Here is a 27,581-nt window from a genome sequence, read left to right on the forward strand (position 1 = left end):
TCTTCTCGCGTATACCATTGTTTAGATGGATGACAATGTATTTGCAAGTAATCGAGATTTGTATCGCTATTTTCGAGATGATAACGAGAGACCACTTTGTGTTGGATGATGATTATGATGATGACATGATTTGATGAGACTAGTTGTATGTATATGCTATGATTACATTTGTATGTGTATGATATGCTAAAGATTATTGTATAAAGCCTATTCAAATACAAAACAAATATTCAAATACAAAACAAATATGAAAAAAAACTAATAAAACTAGTAGTAGCGAGGGGGGGGGGGAAGTTAGCAGTAGTGTCGCGTTACCAGTAGCGCTTCTCTGGCAAAAGCGATGCAGATAATATCAGTAGCGCTCTTCACTGAAGCGCGCTGCAGCTATCCATGTATAGCAGTAGCATGGGACGACAGGCGCTACTGCTACACGTTAGCTGTAGCGCCTTATCACTAGCGCATTGTCCCGCGCTACTGATAGGCCTAAAACCCGCGCTGCTGCTAGGCTTTTCCCTACTAGTGGGGAGTGCCCATACCCATGTGATTATTTCTTCGGAGGTGGTGGAGTAAGAGTTGTTGATGATGCAGGCTTGTCGTCCGTCTTCCAAGGCATAGGCTCTCCATCATGAAAGGATGATCGAGTCTCCGGGATCCTTAAATCTGCAGCCAAACTCATCCTTTTGAATCTATATTCATACTCACAGTTCTGGTTATGCAGGTCATAAATCTGGGCTTGGAGGTGCTCGATTTTCTCTTGAAGCTTGAAGATGGTCTCCCCAATGACTTTGGCATCCAACTTGTGGTTGTTGGTGAACTCCGTGATCATCATCTAGTTAGCGTTGAGTCCACGCGCCACCATCCCTTGGCACTTGAAAACTTCTTGCTCCATAGCTTCGAGCTTTGTCTCCACGCTCCCGGTACACCATGGTCCCTCCACATCGCGGATGTGCAACACCCCCTCATGCATCTCAATGGTTTGAGGGTGGTGCAGCACCTCCACAAGATAGGGGTTGATAACCCTCTCAAAAACATGTCCTTGGGAGCGCTTGGAGACGACATGATGCTTTAGATCTGAAACAGAAACAGCTTGAATCGAAAATAGAGGATATTTGCATGATACTGTGGTCAAAACCTTCGGGAGTATATATAATGAATTTTTACCGACCAAAATACGTAACATACAAGAAAATGGAGTCCGGGAGGCACACGAGGTGCCCACGAGACAGGGGACGCGCCCTACAGGGGGGGGCTCCTCTCTCATGGAAGCCTTGTGTCCCTTTCGGACTACTTCTTTCTTCCTAAAATCTTTAAATAATCCAAAACTGATAAAAATTGCCATTAGAGTTGTTTTGGAGTCGGTTTACTTACCGTACCACGTACCTATGCCTTTTCGGAGTCTGGAACGTTCTGGAAAGTGTATCTTATGTATTCCTCAGGGGTTATGGTTTCAATAATATTAGTTTCAACATTGATAGGATTACCTACAATATAATGTTTAATTCTTTGACCGTTTACCACCCTCGGATTTGTGCCTTCAAAGTTGTTGATTTTTATAGCACCAGAATGATAGACCTCCTCGATAACGTAGGGACCTTCCCATTTTGAGAGAAGTTTTCCTGCAAAAAATCTTAAACGAGAGTTGAACAATAACACATAATCTCCTACGTTAAACTCACGCTTCTGTATCCTCTTATCATGCCAGCGTTTGACTTTTTCTTTGAAAAGCTTGGCATTTTCATATGCTTGGGTTCTCCATTCATCAAGTGAGCTAATATCAAACAACCTCTTCTCAAGGGCAAGTTTGAAGTCATAATTGAGCTCTTTAATAGCCCAATATGCTTTACGTTCAAGTTCAAGAGGTAAATGACATGCTTTTCCATAAACCATCTTATATGGAGACATACCCATAGGATTTTTGTATGCAGTTCTATAGGCCCATAATGCATCATCAAGTTTTTTGGACCAATTCTTTCTAGATCTATTCACAGTCTTTTGCAAAATTAACTTGAGCTCTATGTTGCTCAACTCTACTTGACCACTAGACCGCGGGTGATAAGGAGATGCGATTTTATGATTGACATCATACTTAGCAAGCATCTTACGGAAAGCACCATGAATAAAGTGTGAACCACCATCAGTCATAAGGTATCTAGGGACTCCAAACCTCGGAAAAATAACTTCTTTAAGCATTTAATAGAAGTGTTATGATCAGCACTACTAGTTGGAATAGCTTCTACCCACTTAGTAACGTAATCAACAACAACTAAAATATGTGTATAACCATTGGAGGCAGGAAAAGGTCCCATATAATCAAAGCCCCAAACATCAAATGGTTCAATAACAAGAGAATAATTCATAGGCATTTCTTGACGTCTACTAATGTTACCTATTCTTTGACATTCATCACAAGATAAGACAAACTTACGAGCATCTTTGAAGAGAGTAGGCCAATAAAAACCAGATTGTAGTACCTTGTGTGCAGTTCTATCTCCAGCGTGGTGTCCTCCATAGGATTCAGAGTGACACTTGCGTAGGATTTGTTCCTGTTCATGCTCAGGCACACAACGTCTAATAACACCATCTACTCCTTCTTTATAAAGGTGTGGATCATCCCAGAAGTAATGTCTTAAATCATAAAAGAACTTTTTCTTTTGCTGGTATGTGAAACTAGGCGGTATAATTTAGCAACAATGTAATTAGCATAATCAGCATACCAAGGAGCAGTACGAGAAGCATTAATGACCGCTAATTGTTCATCAGGAAAACTATCATCAATAGGCAGTGGGTCATCAAGAACATTTTCTAACCTAGACAAGTTGTCTGCAACAGGGTTCTCAGCTCCCTTTCTATCAATAATATGCAAATCAAATTCTTGGAGCAAGAGAACCCATCTAATGAGCTAGGCTTAGCATCTTTCTTTTCCATAAGATATTTAATAGCAGCATGATCAGTGTGAATAGTAACTTTGGAATCAACAATATAAGGTCTAAACTTATCACATGCAAACACAACTGCTAAGAATTCTTTTCCAGTGGTAGCATAATTTCTCTGGGCAGTATCAAGAGTCTTACTAGCATACTGGATAACATTCAATTTCTTATCAACTCTTTGCCCTAGAACAGCACCTACAGCATAATCACTAGCATCGCACATAATTTCAAAAGGTAAATTCCAATCAGGTGGCTGAACAATAGGTGCAGTGATCAAAGCTTTCTTAAGTGTTTCAAAAGCTTCTACACAATCATCATCAAAGACAAAAGGAATAACTTTTTGCAATAAATTAGTCAGAGGCCTAGAGATTTTAGAGAAGTCCTTAATGAACCTCCTATAAAAACCGACATGACCAAAGAAACTTCTTATACCTTTTATGTCCTTGGGACATGGCATCTTTTCAATAGCATCAACTTTGGCTTTATCAACTTTAATACCTCTCTTGGAGATCTTGTGCCCCAAGACAATGCCTTCATTAACCATAAAGTGACACTTTTCCCATTTCAGGACGAGACTAGTGTCTTTGCATCTCTACAAAACTCGATCAAGGTTGCTCAAACAATCATCAAAAGAGGATCCATAGACGGAGAAGTCATCCATGAATACCTCACAAATCTTTTCACAAAAATCAAAAAATATAGCCATCATGCATCTTTGAAAGGTAGCAGGTGCATTACATAAACCAAAAGGCATACATCTATAAGCAAAAGTACCAAAAGGGCAAGTAAAAGTAGTTTTAGATTGATCCCCCGCTGATACAGGTATCTGAGAGAAGCTAGAATAACCATCTAGAAAGCAAAAATGTGTGTTGGATAGCCTTTCTAGCATTTGATCAATAAAAGGTAAAGGGTAATGATCTTTCTTAGTAGCTCTATTTAACTTACGAAAATCAATTACCATCCTATAGTCTATAATAATTCTTTGCGGGATCAATTCATCTTTATCATTAGGAACAACGGTAATACCTCCCTTTTTAGGGACACAATGGACAGGGCTTACCCATTCACTATCAGCAATGGGATAAATAATACCTGCCTCAAGGAGTTTTATTATCTCCTTTCTTACCACTTCCTTCATTTTGGGATTTAATCGTCTTTGAGGATCTCTAACTGGTTTGGCATCTTTCTCCACTGAAATTTTGTGTTGACATAATGTGGGGCTAATGCCTTTAAGATCATCCATAGTATATCCAATAGCAGCTCTATGCTTCTTCAGAGTTTTCAATAATCTTTCTTCTTCTTTCTCTGAAAGGTTAGCACTAATAATAACAGGATATATTTCTTTTTCATCAAGATAAACATACTTAAGATTTTCAGGTAATGGTTTGAGTTCAAACACGGGATCACCCTTGGGTGGAGGAGGATCCCCAAGGATTTCAACGGGAAGGTTATGTTTCAGCATAGGTTCTTGTTTAAGGAACACTTCATCTATTTCTTCGCTTTCCTTCATAAACATATCGTTTTCATGGTCTAGAAAATATTGTTCTAACGGATCAGTTGGAGGAACAGCAATGGAAGAAAGACCAATAATTTCATCCTTACTAGATGGTTCCTTTTCACGATGTTGTCTACTAAACTTGGCAAAATTAAACTCATGAGACATACAGTCTATGCCAACAGTGACAACCTTCCTCTTACAATCAATCTTAGCACTAGCAGTATTCAAGAAGGGTCTACCAAAAATAATGGGACAAAAATCATCTTGTGGGGAACCAAGAACAAGAAAATCAACAGGGTATTTAATCTTCCCACACAAGACTTCAACATCTCTAACAATCCCAATAGGTTTAATGGTGTCCCTATTAGCAAGCTTAATAGTAACATCAATGTCTTCTAATTCAACAGGTGCAATATCGTGCATAATTTATTTATAAAGATCATAAGGTATCGCATTAGCACTAGCACCCATATCACATAAACCATGATAACAATGATCTCCTATTTTAATAGAAATAACAGGCGTGCCTACAACAGGTCTATATGTCTTAGTATCGGGTCTAGCAATATTAGCAGTTTCACCCAAGAAAGAGATAACATGCCCATCTAAATCCTCATCCAAAAGATCTTTAATCATGGCAATACCAGGTTCAACATTAATTTGCTCAGGAGGTGTATAAGTCCTAGTATTACTCTTACAAACAACAGTCGAAGCTTTAACATGATCTTTTATCCTAACAGGAAAAGGAGGTTTTTCAACATAAGCAGTAGGAATAATAGGATCACTATATGTAATAGTCTTCTCTTGGACTGTAATAGGTGCAACTACTTTCACTTCAACAGGAGGATTATATTTAAACCACTTCTCTTTAGGGAGATCAACGTGAGTAGCAAAAGTTTCACAAAAAGTAGCTACTATCTCAGAGTCAAGTTCATACTTAGAGCTAAATCCACGGAAAGCATCGGTATCCATAAATTTAACACAATCAAACTTAGGTGTCATACCTGACTCCTTACCATCATCGGAACCCCAATCTTCAGAGTTGCGTTTAATTCTTTCCAATAAGTCCCATTTGAAATCAATAGTCTTCAGCATATAGGAACCAGCACAGGAAGTATCAAGTAAGTTGCGATTATCAAGAGAAAGCCGAGCATAAAAAATTTAGAATAATCATTTCCCGAGAGAGCTCATGATTGGGGCATGAATACAACATTGACTTAAGCCTCCCCCAAGCTTGAGCGATGCTTTGTCCTTCGCGAGGCCAGAAATTATATATGTAATTATGATCACGATGAACAAGATGCATAGGATAGAACTTCTAGTGAAATTCCAACTTCAATCGCTTATAATTCCAAGATCTCGTATCATCACATAGCCTATACCATGTCATTGCATCTCCCTTCAAAGATAAAGGGAAGACCTTCCTTTTGACAACATCATCGGGAATAACTGCAAGCTTAAATAATCCACAAACTTCATCCACAAAGATAAGGTGTAAGTAGGGATGCAATGTTCCGTCTCCTACAAAAGGACTAGCTAGAAGTTTTTTTATCATACCCGAGGGAATCTCAAAGTGAATATTTTCATAAGGTTTAGTAGGTTGAGGAGCATCTCTTTGGTCTTCTGGTTGGGGTGAAGATACCCCAAACAAGCCCCTCAAAGGATTAGTTTCCATAGTGACAAGTATAGGGGATCTATCATAGTCCTTTCGATAAGTAAGAGTGTCGAACCCAACGAGGAGCAGAAGGAAATGATAAGCGGTTTTCAGTAAGGTTTTCTCTGCAAGCACTGAAATAGTAAGTGATAGATAGTTTTGTGATAAGATAAATAGTAACGAGCAAAAGTAAATAAAGTAAATAAATTGCAGCAAGGTGGCCTAATCATTTATGTAGCAAAGTATAAGCCTGGACAAATTCTAATAATGAAGAAGGAGCTCCCGAGGACACATTAGGAATTATCGTCAAGCTAGTTTTCATCACGTTCGTAAGATTCGCGTTCGATACTTTGATAATTTGATATGTGGGTGGACCAGCACTTGGGTATTGCCCTAACATGGACAAGCATCCCACTTATGATTAACCCCTATTGCAAGCATCCACAACTACAAAAAGGAGTATTAAGGTAAACCTAACCATAGCATTAAACATATGGGTCCATATCAACCCCTAACGAAACAACGCATAAACTAGGGTTTAAGCTTCTGTCACTCTAGCAACCCATCATCTACTTATTACTCCCCTATGCCTTCCTCTAGGCCCAAATAATGGTGAAGTGTCATGTAGTCGATGTTCACCTAACACCACTAGAGGAAAGACAACATCCATCTCATCAAAATATCGAACGAATACCTAATTCACATGACTACTAATAGCAAGACTTCACCCATGTCCTCAGGAACAAATGTAACCACTCACAAAGCATATTCATGTTCATAATCAGAGGGGCAATAATATGCATAAAGGATCTGAACATATGATCTTCCACCAAGTAAACCAAATAGCATCAACTACAAGGAGTAATCAACACTACTAGCAACCCACAAGTACCAATTTGTGGTTTTGATACAAGATTGGATACAAGAGATGAACTAGGGTTTTGAGAGGAGATTGTGCTGGTGAAGATGTTGATGGAGATTGACCCCCTCTCGATGAGAGGATCGTTGGTGATGACGTTGGTGATGATTTCCCCCTCCCGGAGGGAAGTGTCCCCGGCAAAACAGCTCCGCCAGAGCCCTAGATTGATTCCGCCAAGGTTCCGCCTCGTGGCGGCGGAGTTTCGTCCCGTAAGCTTGCCCTCAATTTTTTCTAGGGGAAAACCCTTCATATAACAGAAGATGAATGTCGGAAGCCCACCAGGGGGCCCAGGAGATAGGGGGCGCGCCCTAGGGGGGGCGCCCCCTGTCTCCTGGACAAGGTGTGGGCCCCCTGGCCTATTTCTTTTGTCCAAAAATTCTTATTAAATCTAAAAAGTTGTTTCGTGGAGTCTCAGGTCTTTTGGAGTTGTGCAGAATAGGTTTCCAACGTTTGCTCCTTTTCCAGCCAGAATTCCAGCTGCCGGCATCCCCCCTCTTCATGGTAAACCTTGTAAAATGAGGGAGAATAGCCATAAATATTGAGATATAATGTGTAACAACAGCCCATAATGCAATAAATATTGATATAAAAGCATGATGCAAAATGGACGTATCACACACACACTTTTTTCACTCTCTCTCTCTCTCTCTCTCTCTCGTTAGGGACTCTATCACGTCCATAAGCATATGGATGTTTTGAAAAGTCAAACCTTAGAAAAGTTTGACCAGGTATATGTGGAGAAAAACATTTACATCTGGAACGATCATTAGATTCATCACAACATGTACTTACTTCATACTATCATTTATCTTTGGTATTGTAGATATAAGTAATTTCTTTATAAATTTGGTCAAAGTTTCAAAAGTTTGACTTAAAAAATTGTTGGAACTACATTATCGAACGGAGGGAGTAGCTATTTCTCTCTCTCTGCTATCTCTCACGGGCCTCCCCTCTCACTCGAACTCTCTATACCGATGCATTATACGCTCACTGTGTCAGCGTATAGCTCCGTATATTGTTTAGTTGACCGGTCAACCAATCCACATGCTGCGTTGTCAGCTCGTGTTCTGTATCTTGGTGTGCTGGACCATGTGGCAGTGGGTGAATATAAGTAAACTAGAGGCCCATCTGACATGCGGTGAAGTAAGCAAAGTTGAAACCACTCGGGGTAGCACCCCGCACGCTAGTAAATTGAGGGTGCATTGAGGACAAACTTCTTGCGCGCGAAGGACGCACTCGCACACAATTCACCACTGCGCGGCGGCATGCGCAGAAGGACGCACTCGTGCACACCCAACACACAACACACACCAGCACACGTGTACACCGGCGTCGCCGCCGGTTGAGATGGACGGCGAGGCAGCCAACAAGCGGAGGCGGCTTGAGCCAAAACCGCATCCAGCAAGCCTGGACTTCATCAGCAGCCTCCCCGATGACATGCTACTCGTCATCATCGGCCTCCTCCCCACCAAATCTGCCGTGCGGACCGCCCTGCTCTCCCGACAATGGCGCCCCCTCTGGCGCAGCGTCCCCCTCAAACGCACCGTCGACAACTGCCTCTGCGATGGGGATTGCAAACGCATGGCCGCAATCTCCAAGATCCTTTCATCGCACCCTGGGCCAGCCAGACGCCTTGACATCCGCATGTTCAGTACCAACTGCATGGTCCAACCCAAGTTCGATGAGTGGTTCTTATCCCCCGCCCTAGATCAGCTCGAGGAGCTCAACTTTGAAGCTGGACGATGTCGCTCTCTGCCGTTGTCCGCGCTCCGCCTCACGCCAACGCTGCATCGCGTCAGCTTTAGCTCCTGCTATCTTCCGCAGATTAATGCCGCGCCCGCCCTTCTTCTCCCTCAACTCAAGTAGCTCAACCTCTTCGACGTTGTCATCTCGAAGAAGGCTATGGAGCACCTGCTCCGCAGCTGTACTGCGCTCGAGTACCTTCGTCTTGAGCAGATCCACGGGTTCATTAGCCTCCACATCGCCTCTACGAATCTCCGATGGATTTATGTGTCTTGTTGGCCCCACAACAAGACATCAATTGGGAAGAGATCAATCCAGCTGTTCCACGTTATGCTCATTGAGAATGCGACTTTCCTTGAGAGATTGCTTGTATCGGATCTAGAAGGTCCAACAAAAATCAGGGTCATTGACGCGCTGAAATTGACAGCATTTGTGTACTCGTCTGCCAAATTCTCCGAACTCTTTATTGGATCCGTAATCGTTCAGGTACAACACTCATCTTCTTCTCCGTCTTCTTGAAATTCATGTTTTTAAATTTCTTCTTGATGTATTTACGACCGTCTTCCAGAAAATGATTCCCACAAGCTTGATCCAATCCATGCGCATAGTGAAGATCTTAGCACTAAAATCTATCAGCCCCAATCTGGATCAAGTTGTTGGATTCCTTACATGCTTTCCATGCACGGAGAAGCTACTCATCGAGGTGAAACTTCTTTCCTATAAGTAAAAGATAATCACAACGTAGCTCATTTTTTTCGTAATTTTCCCAAATTACGATGACAAGTGTAGTGTTCAAAACTGCATCTACGCACTGCACCGAAAGAAATGTTTTTAGTATTTTTTTCTCACGTGATCACCTGCATCGTTTTTATGCTGTACTACTATAGTAGCCTAGGCTAGTCATAGTGGAAAGTAACTTAGACTACTCCAGTAACTCTATGGTTACCCTAAGAGCAAGTACTACCTCCGTCTTGGTTTACTCTTCCAATTTTGTAGTATCAAAATTTGACCATAGATTTAACTGACAAAATGTTAATGCATTTCACTAAGAACTATATCGTTGGATTCGTATTTGAACATAATTTCAAATGGTGTAATTTTTAGTGACATGCATTGGCATTTTCGTAGGTAAATCTATGGTCAAAATTTTATACTAAATACGAGGTAGTATTCCCTCCGTCCCAAAATTCTTGTCTTACATTTATTTAGATACGGATGTATCTAACACTAAAATGTAACTAGATACATCCGTATTTAGACAAATTTAAGACAAGAATTTTGGGACGGAGGGAGTACTAAAGTGGGCTATGTAGGCCAAAACATGTGCCAAATTCACTTGTGATGCATTTGGCATCGATGCCCCTCCATTGCTCACCTGGTGCCCCAATCTGGATCACCTACTTTGCTCCGGTGCTAAATTAACTCACGCAATGAAAAAACACTGCATGGGAGAGAGAGAGAGGACCGAGGCAATTAAAAACACTTGTTTGGGAGAGTGAGAGGCTGGTGTAGTTGGTTTGATTGATTTGTTTATACATGTGGGTCTGTGTGCACAGCGGTGCCAACTCTCTCACATCGCGAGAGCGGTGCCAAAATCTTTTGATTTGACATCAATGCGTATTATGTGGCATACTTTTGCGAAATATGGCATCGGCCACATAGTGGAAGGCAACAAATGCGCAAGCTCTTCACGTGCTCCTAGTTAAATGAGAGGAAACAGAAAGAGAGAGAGAGAGAGAGAGAGAGAGTGAAAAAATATCACTAGGCAACCAACCCTATCGTATGAGCGAATGATATTGGTACCTCTTGATGACACGGCAATATTATGCAGCCAGCTACTCTAATATGTTCTCTTCTTTTGTAGATAAAAAAAGACCCGAAAGTGAAAAATGTGCTGCACTATAACAATCTCATCGAATGCCTTGATCTCCATCTTACAGAAATTGATTTGATCGACAACCGAGGCAGCACATCTGAGATTAAATTGGCCAGGTTCTTTGTTCTGGAGGCATGTGTGCTCAAGGTAATGAGGTTTGGCGTTCTCTGGCGCAACAATGAATGGCGTGCTGATCACCGCAAGCGTCTAAGCCTAAATGACAAAGTCTCCGCAGAAGCTGAATTTGTTTTTGAAACATCAAGTGGCCACAGACTCGAAAACTTATTTGCCCATTAGTGACTTGTCAGGACGGTGGATTTTAGTTTGTACGATAATGCTGCATCCACCTAAAGTAACGAAAGTTCTTACGTAAACTTCCTAGTAATTCCCTCTTCCTAGGTGCAGCATTACTCCTAACAATTGTAATATCAGTTTGAAACTTGTAATATTGCCATGTCCTATTCCTGCGTTTTCAAAATCCTGTGAATCAAACAGGTCCTGAGTTGGTGATGATGTTGTGCCTCCCATCTTTCACCAATAGCCGTCGGATCTAGATCTGACGCATACAAACCAAGCTTCTCCATTTTTGAAAAAAGATTCCCGCACTTGTTCCCTATTTACAAACAACTCCTTGTCTCTCACAATCAGCCTTATCTCCTCCCCACCACATCTAGAAGGCCGTGGAAAAATCTGGCGCGATGGCCGCTGTCGGAGCCGTCCACCCCCAATCTTGGTGTTCCGTGCAATGCACGGGCATCTACGCACGGGAAATTATGTCAAACAGGGCTAGTTGTAAGCAGGCTAGCTCTACAGCCATGATGATAGTGACTACATACGGTGAGGCTGACTATGGTATGCCGAACACGGCGCCTATACTCAGGTGTCATCTCCGGCGCAGGGTCTTGTCACTTCACTATGAGGAGCAGCACGTAATAATTTGACCAATGGGTAGTACAGTGCTAGTACTCCTACTACTACATTGGTAGTACTACTACTAGTACTAGCCGTACCACCATCTGGATTTAGGAGTACTACCATGTCCATCTGGATTTTAGTATTTGACTAGCAATATCTAGTAAGGCATGTCACAAAAAATGTACTACTCCCTCTATAAATAAATACATGGTGTTTTATTCCTATCGGCGAGAGAACTTAATGTTTTTTTGCTAACTAGAGTACTAATAGGATTGCATGCAATGAACTAAACACTGGATGTCATGTTTGGTAGTCTCAAGTCATTGAAAGCATGCACGGCACACATCTCTCATTGGTTGATATGTCACGAAATAAGAAACAAGGAGGGAGTTAATGCATCGTGCCTAAGTGTTTTGGGATTATTTGGTTTTCGTAATGTGACTTACACAACATTTTTGTTTACATGCATTAACATTTTATTAGTTAAATCAAAGGTCAAAACTTGACGCAAAATGCAAAGGGGACCAATAAACCAGTAAACATCAAACTTCTCTCGTTTGGCCCCAACTAGAGGTCCGGTGAGATGACTATACTGCACCGGCACGGAGGGGGATGCAGCTTCATTGACTTACGACAACTGCCTTTGGGTGAATGACACGTGGGCCCAGGGGGTGGCTGGCCCACCTATCATACAGCCAAAGCAGGTGCAGTAGAGGGCCAAGGAGTAGTACGAAATCCTACGCACCTACGCACGCTAACCAAGGGCAAGAGTGATCACTTGAATCGCAAGATCGGTTGACTAGAAGCTAAGCTAGACCCATGGAGGCGATGAGCGCGAGCATCAGCCGGCTGTGCCAGATGGTCCACGACGCCGGCTTGTGGCCCGGCAACGAGGAACGTCTCTAGGTAGTATTGCTTGAGGCCACCAGGGCGAGGGGCCGCTTGGACGACAGCTTCATCTCCTTGTTTGACGAGGTCCTCATTGGTTTCCTCGACAAGTTCACCGTCGTCAAGAAGCTCGCGGATGACTTTGACATAAGCCTCCAGCCGACGCGCCCAGGCTCTGCGATGCCCGCCACCCTCAACGGCCACTATGGTGACAACCTCTTCGACGCACTGGTGGCCCTGCGACTGCCCGCCGTCGCGCCGGAGAATGTCCACCTCGAGGTCGCGCTCGCCTCGTAGCGCCTGGCGCAGCAAGACACCATCGACATAATCACCCATGTCTACGCGCAAATCATCCACAAGGACTACTACATGCAAGAGGAGGACAATAGGACGCTGGCCTTCTTGGACCGCAGGGCAACCTTGGATGGCACTATTTAGAAGCACGTTGAGCTCGCCGCCAACGCCGCTGCTCCTCACACGCCGGTTGGTGACCCGGCGCACTTGGGCGTGAGGATGTCGTTGATGGATCCGTATGTATTTTTATATTTCCGTCAAATCCATGTAGTAGTATATGATACTACAGTAATTATCTTACCTTTCGCATCAACTTCATAATTTTCGTACGTACTCCATGCATGAATGGCGCCAGAACCAAACTTCTCATTACTCTAGGAAAAATCGTTATTTTCTATCTATCGATCGTGCCATGGAGCAGAACCAAATTTTACAAGTTACGAGTTCAAAAGGAAAAGCCTATCGTGTTCGCGTCGCACCCCAACATGGTTGGTCCGGCATGCTGCTCAAGCGAGAATGCATGCGGTGTTGCATTTTCACTTACAAGTGGGACAATAGTTGAGCAAACCGACTATCGGCAAGCCCCCACCCCGCCCACCGCGCAATGGCTGAGTAAACAGGAGGGAGAAGAGATGGATGTAGCATGGACTCCAAGAAAATTGGTGTCGGATGGGACTCGTGTGGGTGGCGTGTGCCGTACTGCTAGATGTGAATGCTAGTTATGGCCCATGCCACCGCACTATATCGAGCCTATATCGAGGTACGTAGAACAAATTTCTTGCAGTCCGTGCTCAGCCCTCCTGAAAGTGCAACTATCCCTAGGTGGTTTTGGTAATTCATAACAACATATAGCTCATTAAGCTAATGCTATTCCAAGACTATTATTTTAGGAAAGCTCAATGAATGGCATGGCATGGATGATGAAAGTGGATCCCTGGAAATACTAAGGACAAAGGATTGGCTCAAGCTCAAAAGCTCAAGACTCTTCATTTTACATTTTAGTGATCCAAGATCACATTGAGTCTATAGGAAAAGCCAATACTATCAAGGAGGGATGAGGTGTTGCTTAATGAGCCCCTTGCTTCAAGTGCTTAGTGATATGCTCCAAAAACCCTCAACTACTTTCTCACATCCACATATGACGTAAACCCAAAGTCAAACTCGGCCATACCGATTCTTTCTATCTGGCACCACCGAGTTCAAATGTCATAGCCACTGCCACAAACCCTAGGCAAATCGGTCTTACCGATAGGGATTGTAATCTCTCTGTTTCCCTTCATAACGTTTCAGTCTAACCGAAGTGAGTGATCGGTCCCACCGAGATTGCAATGTAAACTCCCTGTTTCCCTTTCGTAACATTTCGGTCTCACCGAAAAGAGCGAATCGGTCCCACCGAGTTTACCTGACCAACTCTCTGGAAAGCTTATTACCAAAATCGGTCTCACCAGTTTGTGTAATCGGTCTCACCGAGATTACGTTATGCCCTAACCCTAACCATATCGGTCCTACCGAGTTGCATGTTGGTCCCACTGAAAATCCTAACGGTCATTAGGTTTACTAAATCGGTCCAACCGAGTTTGATGATTCGGTCCCACCGAGTTTGGTAAATTGTGTGTAACGGTTAGATTTTGTGTGGAGGCTATATATACCCCTCCACCTCCTCTTCATTCATGGAGAGAGCCATCATACTAAACCTACACTTCCAACTTACCATTTCTGAGAAAGAACTACCTACTCATGTGTTGAGGCCAAGATATTCCATTCCTACCATATGAATCTTGATCTCTAGCCTTCCCCAAGTTGCTTTCCACTCAAATCTTCTTTCCACCAGATCCAAATCCCATGAGAGAGAGTTGAGTGTTGGGGAGACTATCATTTGAAGCACAAGATCATGGAGTTCATCATCAACACACAATTTGTAACTTCTTGGAGAGTGGTGTCTCCTAGATTTGCTAGGTGTCGCTTGGGAGCCTCCGACAAGATTGTGGAGTTGAACCAAGGAGTTTGTAAGGGCAAGGAGATCGCCTACTTCGTGAAGATCTACCGCTTGTGAGGCAAGTCCTTCGTGGGTAACGGCCATGGTGGGATAGACAAGGTTGCTTCTTCATGGACCCTTCATGGCTGGAGCCCTCCGTGGACTCGCGCAACCGTTACCCTTCGTGGGTTGAAGTCTCCATCAACGTGGATGTACGATAGCACCACCTATCGGAACCACGCCAAAAACATCCGTGTCTCCAATTGTGTTTGAATCCTCCAAACCCTTCCCTTTACATTCTTGCAAGTTGCATGCTTTAATTTCCGCTGCTCGTATACTCTTTGCATGCTTCCTTGAATTGTGTGAAGATTGCTTGACTTGTCCAAAGATAGCTAAAATCTGCCAAAGTCTAAAATTGGGAAAAGGTTAGGTTTTTAATTGGTCAAGTAGTCTAATCACCCCCCTCTAGACGTACTTCAAGGTCCTAAACCTCCTCTATCTCTCTTCTCAGCCAGCCAGCGGACGCGCGGAGCCCATCGTCTGTTTGCTCACATGCGGTCCCACATGTCAGTGAAAACGCAAGCGGACCCACTGAACCTGCACATCTTTCACCTCGACATGCTGGTGATGAAAAACAAATCCAAGAAAGATCTTCAGTGATCGCTTTTGGAGTTACTCAAGAGTAGTAAGATTCTATTTACAGTTTAACCCAAGATGCACATCTCGTGGCTTCAACTACCACTCTATTTTCTTTCATGACACGACCTAGATGTTGCATGTCCCACGTGTCGGCAAAAGGAGGAAGAACCCAACCAAATCTTCGGTTGTGCTCTCGGATTAGACTAGTTGTGCTAACTTAAAAAAAATTATTGTGTACTCCCTCCGTTCCAAAATACTTGACTTCCATTTGTCCAAAAATGGATGTACCTATATACTAAAACATGTCTAGATACATATGTATTTTGACAAATAGAAGGCATGTATTGTGCAATGGAGGGAGTAGAATGGATGCAAGTTTTTGTATTGGGAAGAAGAGTACATCCATATATTGATAGAGCGCAATTTAGTAGTTGTTCTATCACTTTTATCTAGCACAGAGGCTATAGATGAGATTAGTGCACTTGTTGATACTCCTACTTGGTATGCATGTTGTTGCTTAGACGCAGAGAAAAACGGACCGGAGGGAGTACTAGAATAGAGGCTAGACATGAGACTAGATGCGAGGAAGCAACATCTAATTCTTTACACTCGAAGAAGAAAGAAGCACGCAAGATCGAGCCTCCGCAGATCAACAATGAATGCATCAAGAAGGCACTAATCCAACTTACAGGAGTAGTAAAATGTATTCTTGTGGTTCTTGTTTTCTTTGGTCTTGCTTTTCTAGTCAAAATTATCATTGGAGTTCGTGCAAAATGGAGGTCCGTTTGGGGTCGTGCGTTGCAGTTGGCCTTACAAGTGGGACCGCAGTTAAGGAAACCGACTATCGGCAAACCCCCACCTCACCCGCCGCGTGATGGCTGAGTTAGAGAAATGATGAGGTTGAAGAGATTGCTCTAGCATGGATTCCAAGAAATATGGTGTCAGATGGAAGTCGTGCTGGTGGCGTGTGCCGTACTCCTGGACGTGAATGCTTGTTCTGGCCCATGCCACCCTACTACTCCTACTACTTACTATATAGTACTACTAGTATCGAGGATTCGAGGTGCTGGTTACGTAGTACAATATGGCTAAAGTAAAAACACCCGGACGACGCGCGAAGCATGTGAAGCTAGTACAAATAGTGTACTACTATTGTTGATTGGCCTCATCCGATAACCTGTTGCAATGCACGTACAATTATGTATTTGGAATTTTTTTTTGCCTCGTGGCACCACTCACTCACAGAAGCGACTCGAAAGCCATTCATAAATTTAGTAAGTTTGTCACAGGCATATCATTTTATTACATACAACAGGTCATCAACCCACATCGACAACGAGGATACATTATAAATACTAAAGTTTTCACCACACAACAAATAACAAGCAATGAAATGAACTTCAACTCAACCATTCCTCGGTGTTGGAAACGCTTGCTTTGAACCATAAGTGATTCTCTGGGATGGGCCATCCATTGTCGATGTGGAGACCAATGTAGGACTAATCATCCAGGATGAAGCGGCCTACTATATCAGTACCAGGGTAGGGTACCACCCAAATATCTGAAGTATAGACACAATTGCTTCTCATAAATGGTAGTAACATTGTGTCAACAGCAGTTGGATCGCCTTTCACCATCATTGGATAGTTTTGTCCAAGGAAGAGCGAGTTTTCTCCAAGACTATCAATTCTGTACCAGGGAGAAGGAGTTGGCGCTAGCACACTAGTATCCATCCCAAAAACCATGCAACGGGTGTTGGAATAGGTCCAGAGAGTGCGACCATGGGAGACTACACCTGCTTCCTTAGCAGTAACATCATCAGTGGGTTGTATACACACGAGAAGAGGTGATCCATCGAAATTAGTTGCCAGGCGCCAAATATTATATGGGCGCTGATCGTCCTCATGCTTGTGATCATCACCATCGTCATCTCCCCCTTGGTTATAAAAATTTTCAAGTATAGGTGGTGGAATGTTCACAGGACCTTGGAAACACAAGAAGAAGGTTAATTAGTAAAGGGAAACTTGCTAACCCGCATGCATGTGGATGAAACAATTATAATTACGGTGGAAGACAAACCTACCGAAACAACGATTCCATGCAAAACAGTGCCACGAGTGGTGGCAGCAAACACAAGGCCCTTGTATTGAATTGCATCACAGTACTCATCCGTGTACAGAAACTGATTTTTGAGCAATATCCATCGAGTCAAACCAGCAAGGACGGTAACAAGCTTGTCGAAGATAGGAACAACTTCATAGTTGTTGTAATTCCAAGAGCGGTTGGGAACTCAAGAAATTGCTATCTTCCGTAGAAGACAGTCACAATGATTGTATTTGAACGTGTGTACAATACCAGTGTGCTCAACCTCTGGGCAGCCTGCTGAGATTTTTGGAAGTGGAACCCGGTCATGAGTGTACACATTCACAAGTTCCCACTCGCAGTTGGACCCAATGTAAACAACCCAATCTCCATTTCTGCCTGCCCAAGCCTTGCCCTCAAGCGATGGTATCTTAACATCATACGTATCATTATCAAGTGGCATCAACTTGCACAGGGCGAGGCCTCCGTCGCGACGGCGCCATTCATCAGGGTCACGGCGAAGAAGATAGGGGAGATCAAACCGCTCCTTGACTCTTGGGTTCCTTGTAATGATGTTATTAGTTGAGTCGAGAATGGGCTTGAACGAACCTGCCATGCTAGCCAAGGTGATGACGTCACACCGATCAATGAGTTCCTCCACCACGTCATCTTTCATATCGGGGCAAGAATAACGGGGTCATTTCCGTCCTGTTCCCTCCATGGAGAAGACGATCGAACAATGGCAGAAGAAAGGGTGAAGGACTGAAGGAAAAAGGAGAAGGGAGAGGAAGAGCATGCGACAGCAGTTCCAAATCGAGAGGGAAAGGTGAAGAGTCGGTGGACGGTTGCTAGTTTGCCACGGTTCATGAAGGGGCACCCCGGCCTACACGTCGGTTCGGAAATACTCCTACTACTCGATGTCGTCTCACTAATATGTTGGAATGGGACCACATGTCAACGAAACATGGTGTGTAATTTCTCGTGCAAAATGCGATCTGGCCGCGTTGGCCCGAGGTGCCGCATTAGTTATCGACCTTTATTTTTTAATGGCGTGCCGTTCAGTTTTGAAGCACGACTAACTGGTACTGTACGGAACGAAAATATAAACTACTCTACCACTACTCCACCTCCAGTACTAGTAGTATAAAAAAGATATATAGGCTGGAGCTTCAGCGCTTTCTTGCCAAGGGCTGCCCACTTGCTTCTCACACTACCACTCTCTCTCCAGATCTAAAAAAGACGGCCCCTCTCCCCCTCCTCACCGGTGGTCACAGATCCGCCGGGGAAGAAAAGGACGTGCAGCATTGACGCACTCGTCGGCGGCGAGCGAGGTCACGCACTAACGACAAGGCCGTCCTCTCAGACCTAGCGCCCGCTCGGGATAGCCTCCGTCCCCAAGCTCGCTGCCGTAGTGTGTGCGGAGGACGACGACCACGAGTGAAGCCACTTCCCGCCGACCCTTAGGTATGCTACCTCTTTTCGAACCATACCCTTGTTCTATTGCCCCATCTGGCACGTCATTGCATGTGGATCTTTTTCCACTCCACCATCTTCCCAATTTGCTATCCTCTGCTCTGCTGGCCACGCAGACGAAAACCATAATTTGCACTATTAAAGGAAACCCTACTTCATGCAGACTAATCCATGTCTGGGTTGAATAAGGAAAGGAAGGGAGACTGTACTGTCCAAGAGAGTAGGCATCGAACCCGCATCTAGGTTGAAAAGGGGAAAATCAGTAGCTAAGGAATGAGTCTCGTGTCTCTTGGTTGAAGAAGGGTAGGAAGGCATGACAACGCAATAGAGAATGACCAGGTCGATCGGTTTGTTGTCCTCACATAGGAAAAAGGTGGCTAAAGAGAACAAAAATGGGACGTAATCCACATATGCTGCATGGATATTTGTTGCTCTGGGCAACCATACCTCCCTCACCACTCTGCGTCCGTGGAGGTACATCGTACTGGTGCGCCCACTGTCCGAATGGGCCTCCCATGCTCTTATTGCCACTTTTTTTGCTGTTAGTATAACGCCAGCAGTCAAGTCAAGCAATGCTACTGCTAAAGTGATGCCACATTTAACTAATGCCGCTCTCAGTCTAATGCCACCGATAAATTTAAGCAATGCCATTTAATGTCACTGGATTATTTCAGGGTTAGCTGTTGATTGTGGATGTATTAAAGATTTTTCAGCTAAGGCATTCTAATGCTGTTGCACAGCCAGTATACCAACGATGAAACTTGTTACTACCTTCAGATTTTTGCACTGTTAATGCTTATAGATTACATACCTCACTTTCATGAGATAAGTTAATTTTTTTGTACAGTGTCACCAAAATGCCAAGGCGCTGATGTCATTTTATTTTGGTTAAACTGCACAGACAATTATGAAGACAAGAGGAAAGGTCAAGAGTGGGCACCTCCTCCTCCGGCTGTTCTCTTGATTCGTTCGATCAAGTTTTTATGTTTGATCGATTATCAAGATTGGGATAGCAATTTTTAAGGTCCCCCCGAGTTCGAAATGATATTTACCTTGGAGGTACATGGTTTGCAATTTTTTATACTGTCATTAGTTAATAATGCTAGTTACCTTCAGACTTCTGTATTTGGTTTAATGCTCATGCACAGCTAGTATACCAATGCTGAAACTTGTTACCTTTACATTTTGTATTGTTAATTCTTATAGAAACCTTCCAGTGCTAGAGTTTATTGAAATCTGTTCAGTAAAACCATTGTACTGTACCCTGTAATAAACTAACTACTCTACTGTTGCACTAGCCACTGGATTAGTGTATATTTGTAGTATTCGAATGGTGTTGCATTAGCGTATGGACATAAATAAAGTGTGGCAAGCTTTCCCAGATATGTGCTCAAGAAAACTACTACCTGTTTTTCTAAATACTAGACGTTTGGGTACTTTAAATTGAACCGCGAAAACGTCTTATATTAAGGAACAGAGGGTGTAGAGTTCACTCAAATTATCCCGGTAAAGCTAGTCACACCTTTGTTAAAATTAATGTTCATTATGTTATCGGAGGAGGTCTGTATGTTTGTCTCTAATGCCTGTCGACTACATACCCGACATCATGATGTAATGTTAAGTCATTTCCTTTTGTACAGTGTCACTGAATTGTCAAGGCGGTGATGGCATTTTATTTTAGTAGAACTGCACAAAATTTGCTTAAAAGAAGAGGAAAGGTCAGGAATGGCTCAGTTTTTCAGAAAAAACTATGTATGCCTTCCTGACATCAGCCGTTGTTGCTTTATTTATTCCTTCAAACAGGTGGTTAGAAACAGTCTTGCTACCTTTTCCCATTAAGAAATTGGAATGCTTATATTTGTGAGTCTATGCTTCAACTAGTGCCACTTTTATAGTAATCACACTTTCAATATCTATGCAAACAGGGATGCTCGATTTTAGTGGAACTGCACAAAAAGTCCAACTGGTTCAACATTAGGAGCATGTTTTTTTCCAAACCTTTATATCCAATTGGTGGCACTATGAGCTGTTCATTACGAAGGTACATGGTTTGCTACTATCTTGCTACTCTTTTTGTACTGTCATTAGATAGTAATACTAGTGGTTTGCATGTGAATTTATTGGCAGGGTGGACCTACATTGGAGGTGCAGGACAGGATTCAATGATTGGATGCTCAATTTCGGTTGTATCGATTTCACCTCTTCCATCACTGCGAACATGGTGTGGTATATGTTTACTAGCTGCTTGATATTTGTGCAGACAGAGATGTCTGCCCGTTGCTATTTGGCAAACAAACAAGTGTCCGCAATTTTGGTTGAACTGCACAAGAGAATAGTATAGTCACTGCATGCAGTGCCATTTGAAAATAGACACAAAGATTGGATAGTCACTTCATGGACTGCAGAAAAGTAGTACTGTACTATTTACTGGCCAACACTAGGTGCTTCATTGCTTTGGTCTGATTATACAATGGGCATCATTTTCCCTAAGTTAAAGTTTGTATTCCGAAAATAGTCTCGCGGTGTGATCGAGAGAAGACCAAATCATATTGCAGTGGATGTTCCTCCATCATGTGTGGTTCATTCTCATGGTTCCAGCTGTTGGTGAAACCACTTACGTTTGCAAGAGGAATTGTAGACTTCACAAACAAATTTGTCTTTCAGTCTGTACTGAATGTTGGCCAAGAGAAGCATCCATGTTAGTAGGAAGAACAGATGTTTTTTCTAGATCTTTGCTTTTGGAGCTACATATTTGTATATGATCTGTGAATCATTGAGATGCATTAACATGTTGATCTTATGTATGGGAATCGTACTAGTTAGTTTTAGTTGAGTCGATGCAAGATCCGAAGTGGCTGATCTTTGCTTTTGGAGCTACATATTTGTATATGATCTGTGAATCATTGAGATGCATTAACAGTTACTTATTTCTGTTCGCTCAGTGTTTACAAGTTACTGATCGATCACTAGCTAGCCTACAAATGCGCTCCTGGCAGTTTTATTTGCGACGCAAGATGCGAAGTGGCAGTTTTTTGAATAAAAATGCCTACCTATGAAGAAACTGACAAGCTACACTATCGATCCTACACGGATAAAAATGCCTACCTCTGAAGAAACTGACAAGCTACACTATCGATCCTACACGGATAAATAGCGGATCACGCACGTACAACCTCCTTTCCGGTTTGCAGGGCTCAATTCAAGAAACGACCTACTCGATCCTACACGAATAAATAGCGGATCACGCACGTACTAGTACCTCCTTTCCGGTTTGCAGGGCTTAATTCAAACCTCTCACCAACCAAGGTACTCCCTCCGTCCGGGTTTATTAGTCCCGTGAGCAAAGCAGCAAGACCAAGGCATGGGAATAATTAACGGCATGCAGAAGTTTAAGCCTAATTAATTCCAGCGATTTAAGTAGCTGCATGTGTGCCCTCGGCTGTGACTCGTTGCATGCTGCTTCGCGTACTGCGTGCGAGCGATTCTGAGTGCCTGCATGCAGCCGACCGTAATTAAGATAGCTAACTGATGCGAAAAAAGATACGCTTTAATTGTTGTGGGCTTTTTAAATCCGTGAAATCATTATTGACAAGGAGGGAGATGATTCGAGTGCAGTCATTTGACCACCATGCCGGCGTGTGACCCAGACCGGATGGGACGGCATACTCATAATTTCAGTTTCCCTAGTTTCCCACGGCAAGCTGGCGCGCTAAACCATTATGCATTGAATTCCGATAACCGTCGTGCTACCTTCCCCCTATAAGTATTGTTTCCCGGCCTTCTTCGGTGCCACCATGACCCAACTCGCCATATCCTCATAAGCCCCCACCGGCCCGACGTCACTCGCCACGTCCGCCATGCCCCCGCCCATCCACGGAGGCGACGCCGGAGGCGGTCACCGCCGGAACTAGTGTTCGGTTTTTCACCGAAAGGCAGACGGAGGGAGGAGGCATTCTATCTGTCTTTAGATGGCAATGCGCAGATCGAGGAGTTGTTGGAGCGCGACCGCATGGCGGAGGAGCAGGAGTTGTTGGAGCGCGACCACCTGGCGGAGGAGCAGTGTATCGCTGATTTGCGCCACCAGCGGGACATGGAGCAGCAGCGCACCAACGCTCTGAGTCGCGAGCAGAGCGCCAGCAACTGGGCCGACTACGTGGAGGCCGGCGCCGGGCAAATAGCCCTGGAGGCTGTCGGGCACGCACGCGTTCACGGCGCTGATTTTTACTACCAGCTCGTCAAGTGGGTTTCCCGCTTGGAAGCCGAAGCTTCGGTGGACCACGCCGGCATGGAAAGGGCCAACGAGTGAGAGCAACGCGCCCTATCGCACCTCTAGCAAGTCCGAGGAGAGGCACATGACACTGGTGCCGGCGTTTAGCGTGTACCACAGATGGTGGCCGGCATCGTCTAGTTAGCTAAGAGTAAGTTAGTACTTGTCTAGTGGGAGTAGATAGTTAACTTGGCTATGATGGTTGTCAACGTGGAAGTTCAGTACTCTGTATGTGGATCAGACCTATTACTTTGCTCTGAGTGTTGAAATTTCTGTTTGAACGTATGGAATGGACTGTTATTTTTTTAGATGGGTTGTATTTGTCCTCCACGGGTTTAGAGGCTGACTTGTGGGCCTAGCAAGTTGACGCGTACACAATCAGGAGATGATTGTACGTCGAGAGGATGACAGCAGGGACCCGCCAAGGTCATGGCAGTACGCAAGCAAGTGCCTCCTTATTTCAAGCCAATAAAAAAGGCTCCTCCTAGTGGATTTCTGACATCTGGGTCCCATGCCATTATCAACGTAATCAATAAACGAGAGAATTGCACAATGAGCGGCTGACACCCGGGGCCCAGCAGCTCGCCCAGTTATTTTTGTTTTGGGTTAATTTGATAAATGCCTCCGAGAAATGCCACTGCAATTTCCAAACTTTGAAAAATGCCATTTCATGCCATTTCTAGTGGCATTTTTCGAAGTCTGGAGTGGCATTTTTCAAAGTTTGCAAACTGCAGTGGCGTTTTTCAAAGTTTGCAAAAAATACAGTGGCATTTTTCAAAGTTTGGAAATTGCAGTGGCATTTTTATGAATCGCCATAATTGGAGTGGCATTTATCTAATTTGTTTTTGAGACGGAAGCAAGGTGTCAACTGGGCTGTGCGGGACACTCTGGCCTGTCTAGACAACCTTTTCTTTTATGTTTACCACAGACCAGCCCAGTAGTTTTTTTTTCTGAAAATGGCTAGCCCAGTTTTTTTGTGATCTGTCAAGTAAGTCGCTTTATCAGGCCTGTTGGGTTGCAAATCTTTCAAGACGAGGAGAGCTTCATTCGGTTGGCCGAGAAAAGGGCCTATCAGTAATGAGAAATGGGCTGTACATTTTTAAAACACATCAAACCGGCAATTAGTTTCAAATATCTTTTTTTTCATTTTGAGATTTTAAATTGCATTGATTTTTATGCGTGGACAATTTATTGAATTTTATATTGATATACATTTATTTTTAAAATCAGTCTGAATGTGCCTCGAAATTTCGGGATTAAAAACAGTTCAGACCGCACCGACATATGCAAAATTTTGTATAATTTTTTAACCGTGGCCACAATATGGGCTGTAATGCTAACAAAAAGAATATGGGCTCCAAAAAAACCCGTAAGAATAAGCAAATGGGCTGTAAACTATTTGAAATGATGGCAGATGAGCTATATGTTGTTTTCCACAGATTTGAGGCTTTCCACAGATGACCTGTATACTGTTGGATGTCCATCCAACGACCGTCGTGCTTCTTCAATCTCTGCTCTTCTTGCTCTAGCCGCTCAAACAAGCGCCGGCGGGACTGCCTGCTCCCTCCTCCCCGCGGCCGGCTGTGCTGCCGCGCAAGCCTCACCACCCCACCGTACTCCCATCGCTGGCCTAGCTATCCCTCTACTCACCCACAGTCCCACACCTTATGTTATTCTCCGGCGACGGCAGATGAACCTGTAAACCCTCGTACAGTCATACTCCCCTCCGCGTGGGAAACAACTGCCGAGTCTTCCCTGCCTCCGTGTCGTTCCCTTCCTAGGCCTCGCCGTCATCCACCGCCCTGGTGCTCTCGGCGTGGCGTGGTCAATGTGGTCAACGACAGACATGCATCTGAAGTGGACTGTACGTGGAGAGGTTGACAGCTGGGTCCATGGCCGCATGCAAGGAAATGCCTCCTTATTACGCACAAAATAATGATTCCTCCACCTGACATCTGGGACCCACTGAAAGGGCCTCTGTATTTCATGAAAAAAAATGTTACCGCCGCTGACAGCTCGGACCCACCAGCTATATCTTCGCACACAAGGAAGTGCCTGCTTGTTACGCCCAAAAAAAAGAATACCCCGTGCTAGCTGGGACCCAGTATAGTGGGCCTACTAAGTTGACGGGGACGAAGGGCTTTGTCAACTTAGTCAATAAGCATGATTCTAGCTCGACTGACCGTACGATGTCCATCCAACGACCGTAGTGCTTCTTCAACCTCTGGTCTTCTTGCTCCAGCCACCCAAAGCAGCGCCGGTTGTGCCGCCTGTTCCTGCCTCCCATGGCCGGCTGTGCTACAGCGGAGGCCTCACCGCCCCCATACTACTCCCACCGCCGGCCAGGCCATCCCTGCACTCCTCTCACCCACACCCCCTGTTATTCTGCGGCGACGGCAGCGCAGCCGAACCAGTAAACCCTCGTACTCCTCTCCGCACGGGCATCCACTGCCGCGTCTTCCCCGGCTCCGCGTCGTCCCCTTCCTAGGCCTCGCCATCGTCCACTGCCGTGGTGCTCTCGGCACGGCGTGGTTAATATGGTCAACGACCGAATTCCATCAGAAGAATACTATACGTGGATGTCAGGACCCCGACTCAATGCCACATCGATCTAGCATGTAACGCCTCATATCACTTTGCGGCCTCACGCACGGTATCCCCACGGGTGTCGCCTTACCTTTGCCCGGGACCGTTTGCGCATTTTGGCACACGTATATGATGGTGTCGCTAGCATCCATATGATAAAGAGCCCGGGCTGACATGGCTAGTCGTAAACCCAAAGTGGCACTAACTTACAGGGACAGGCATCCATGACCCAGCATCGAACGTGTCGGTCATCAACGAGTGAATCCAGGCTGTAGCACTGGGCTAACAGGACTCCGGTGAACCGGGCTGTAGTGGGCTAGCAGGACTCCGGTATTCATCACGTGACATTTCCCCGAAGGGACAGACACAGGATCGAAGAAGGACACATGCCGGCCTGCCTAAGTGTTCCGGAGCAGTAGCAAGCTACCAGGGCTCAGTGGAAGCACTAGGAGACATTTCCCGGTAAGAGAGGCTACTAAGAATAAACAACTAGGTAGTCAGATCCCACACATAACAATACACATTACACGTACGCATAACATGCAAGTATGTGTTGTACAACATGGCATCACAGCATAACTCATCAATCATATAGATAAAGGCTCAGAAGAGCCATCATAGCATTTACTGCAACAGGGTCACAAGACCCATCATACAGAGCATACAAGCAACAAGCGGAAGCATTACATGTCTGGGTACAGACATCTACAAATGAAAAAGGCTGAAAGCCTGACTATCTACAACATCCGATCAAGATCGTAGCTGAGGTACTAGCTACTAGTCGAAGTCCATGAGAACCCTAGTAAGACCGAAGTCTCCGCTGCAAAACATAAATAAAGCAACATGAGTACAAAGGTACTCAGCAAGACTTACATCAGGATCCTATCATACATGCATCTGTATCAAGAGGTAATGTGGGGTTTAGTTGCAGCAAGCCAGCTTTGACTCTGTGGCTATCCTGTTCTACGACTACCAGAAACTCTGGAGGTGAAACAACGTACACGAGTCCACTAATCACCACACAATACACTATTATGGATTCATCCCCGTCTCCCTACGAGAAGGCCATCCATAGCACTCACACTTGTCTTGAGCATTTTATAGTATCCACTTCAAGTTGTCTATGTACCATGTAAGCATCCAAGAAGTCCATAACCGCGGACTCGGCTATTCGAATAGATCATGTTAACCCTGCAGGGGTGTACTTCTTCACACACGCTCTCGCCACTTACCGCCATGTACACGTCATGTATCTCGGCAACCTTCAAGCGGAAGCCTGGCGAGGGTGTCGGCCACGACCTGACTAACCACACAAGACTCTAGTCCAGGTTTATCGCCTATTCGGGTTCCATCCACAAGGAGATCCAGCCGGGGTGTCGCTCACGGCCCCAAACGATGTGAGCAGGGTTCCCAAGCCCACCATCCGGGTGCCACTTGGTACACCGTGCCACGTGTGCCTAGTCTGTCCCAAGCCCACCCTGCCGGGTGCCACCTGGTAGAAAAATAGCACTACCTACAAACACCAGAAACTAGTTGCGACTCCTGGACAGAGACCAAGTTGGTTAATAAGTCGAGAGGGGTCGAGTTACCGGAACCCAATGTGTGGTAGTATCGAGTCATTGGACAACATACATAGAACTCAGTGCTTAAGGACGGTTCCAAGGAGACAACCCACCATGTACTCCTACATGGCCTCTCACCGCTACCTTTACCAAATCGTGTTCACACACTTCACTCTCAGCATCAGAACATATCGTGACACTCCAATTCATTCCCAATGAATCAGACCTGACACAACTCTAAGCAATAGCAGGCATAACATGGTAGGAACACATCAGTGGC

The sequence above is a fragment of the Triticum aestivum genome, chromosome 4B, assembly GCF_018294505.1.
Source record: "Triticum aestivum cultivar Chinese Spring chromosome 4B, IWGSC CS RefSeq v2.1, whole genome shotgun sequence".
Classification (NCBI taxonomy): Eukaryota; Viridiplantae; Streptophyta; class Magnoliopsida; order Poales; family Poaceae; genus Triticum; species Triticum aestivum.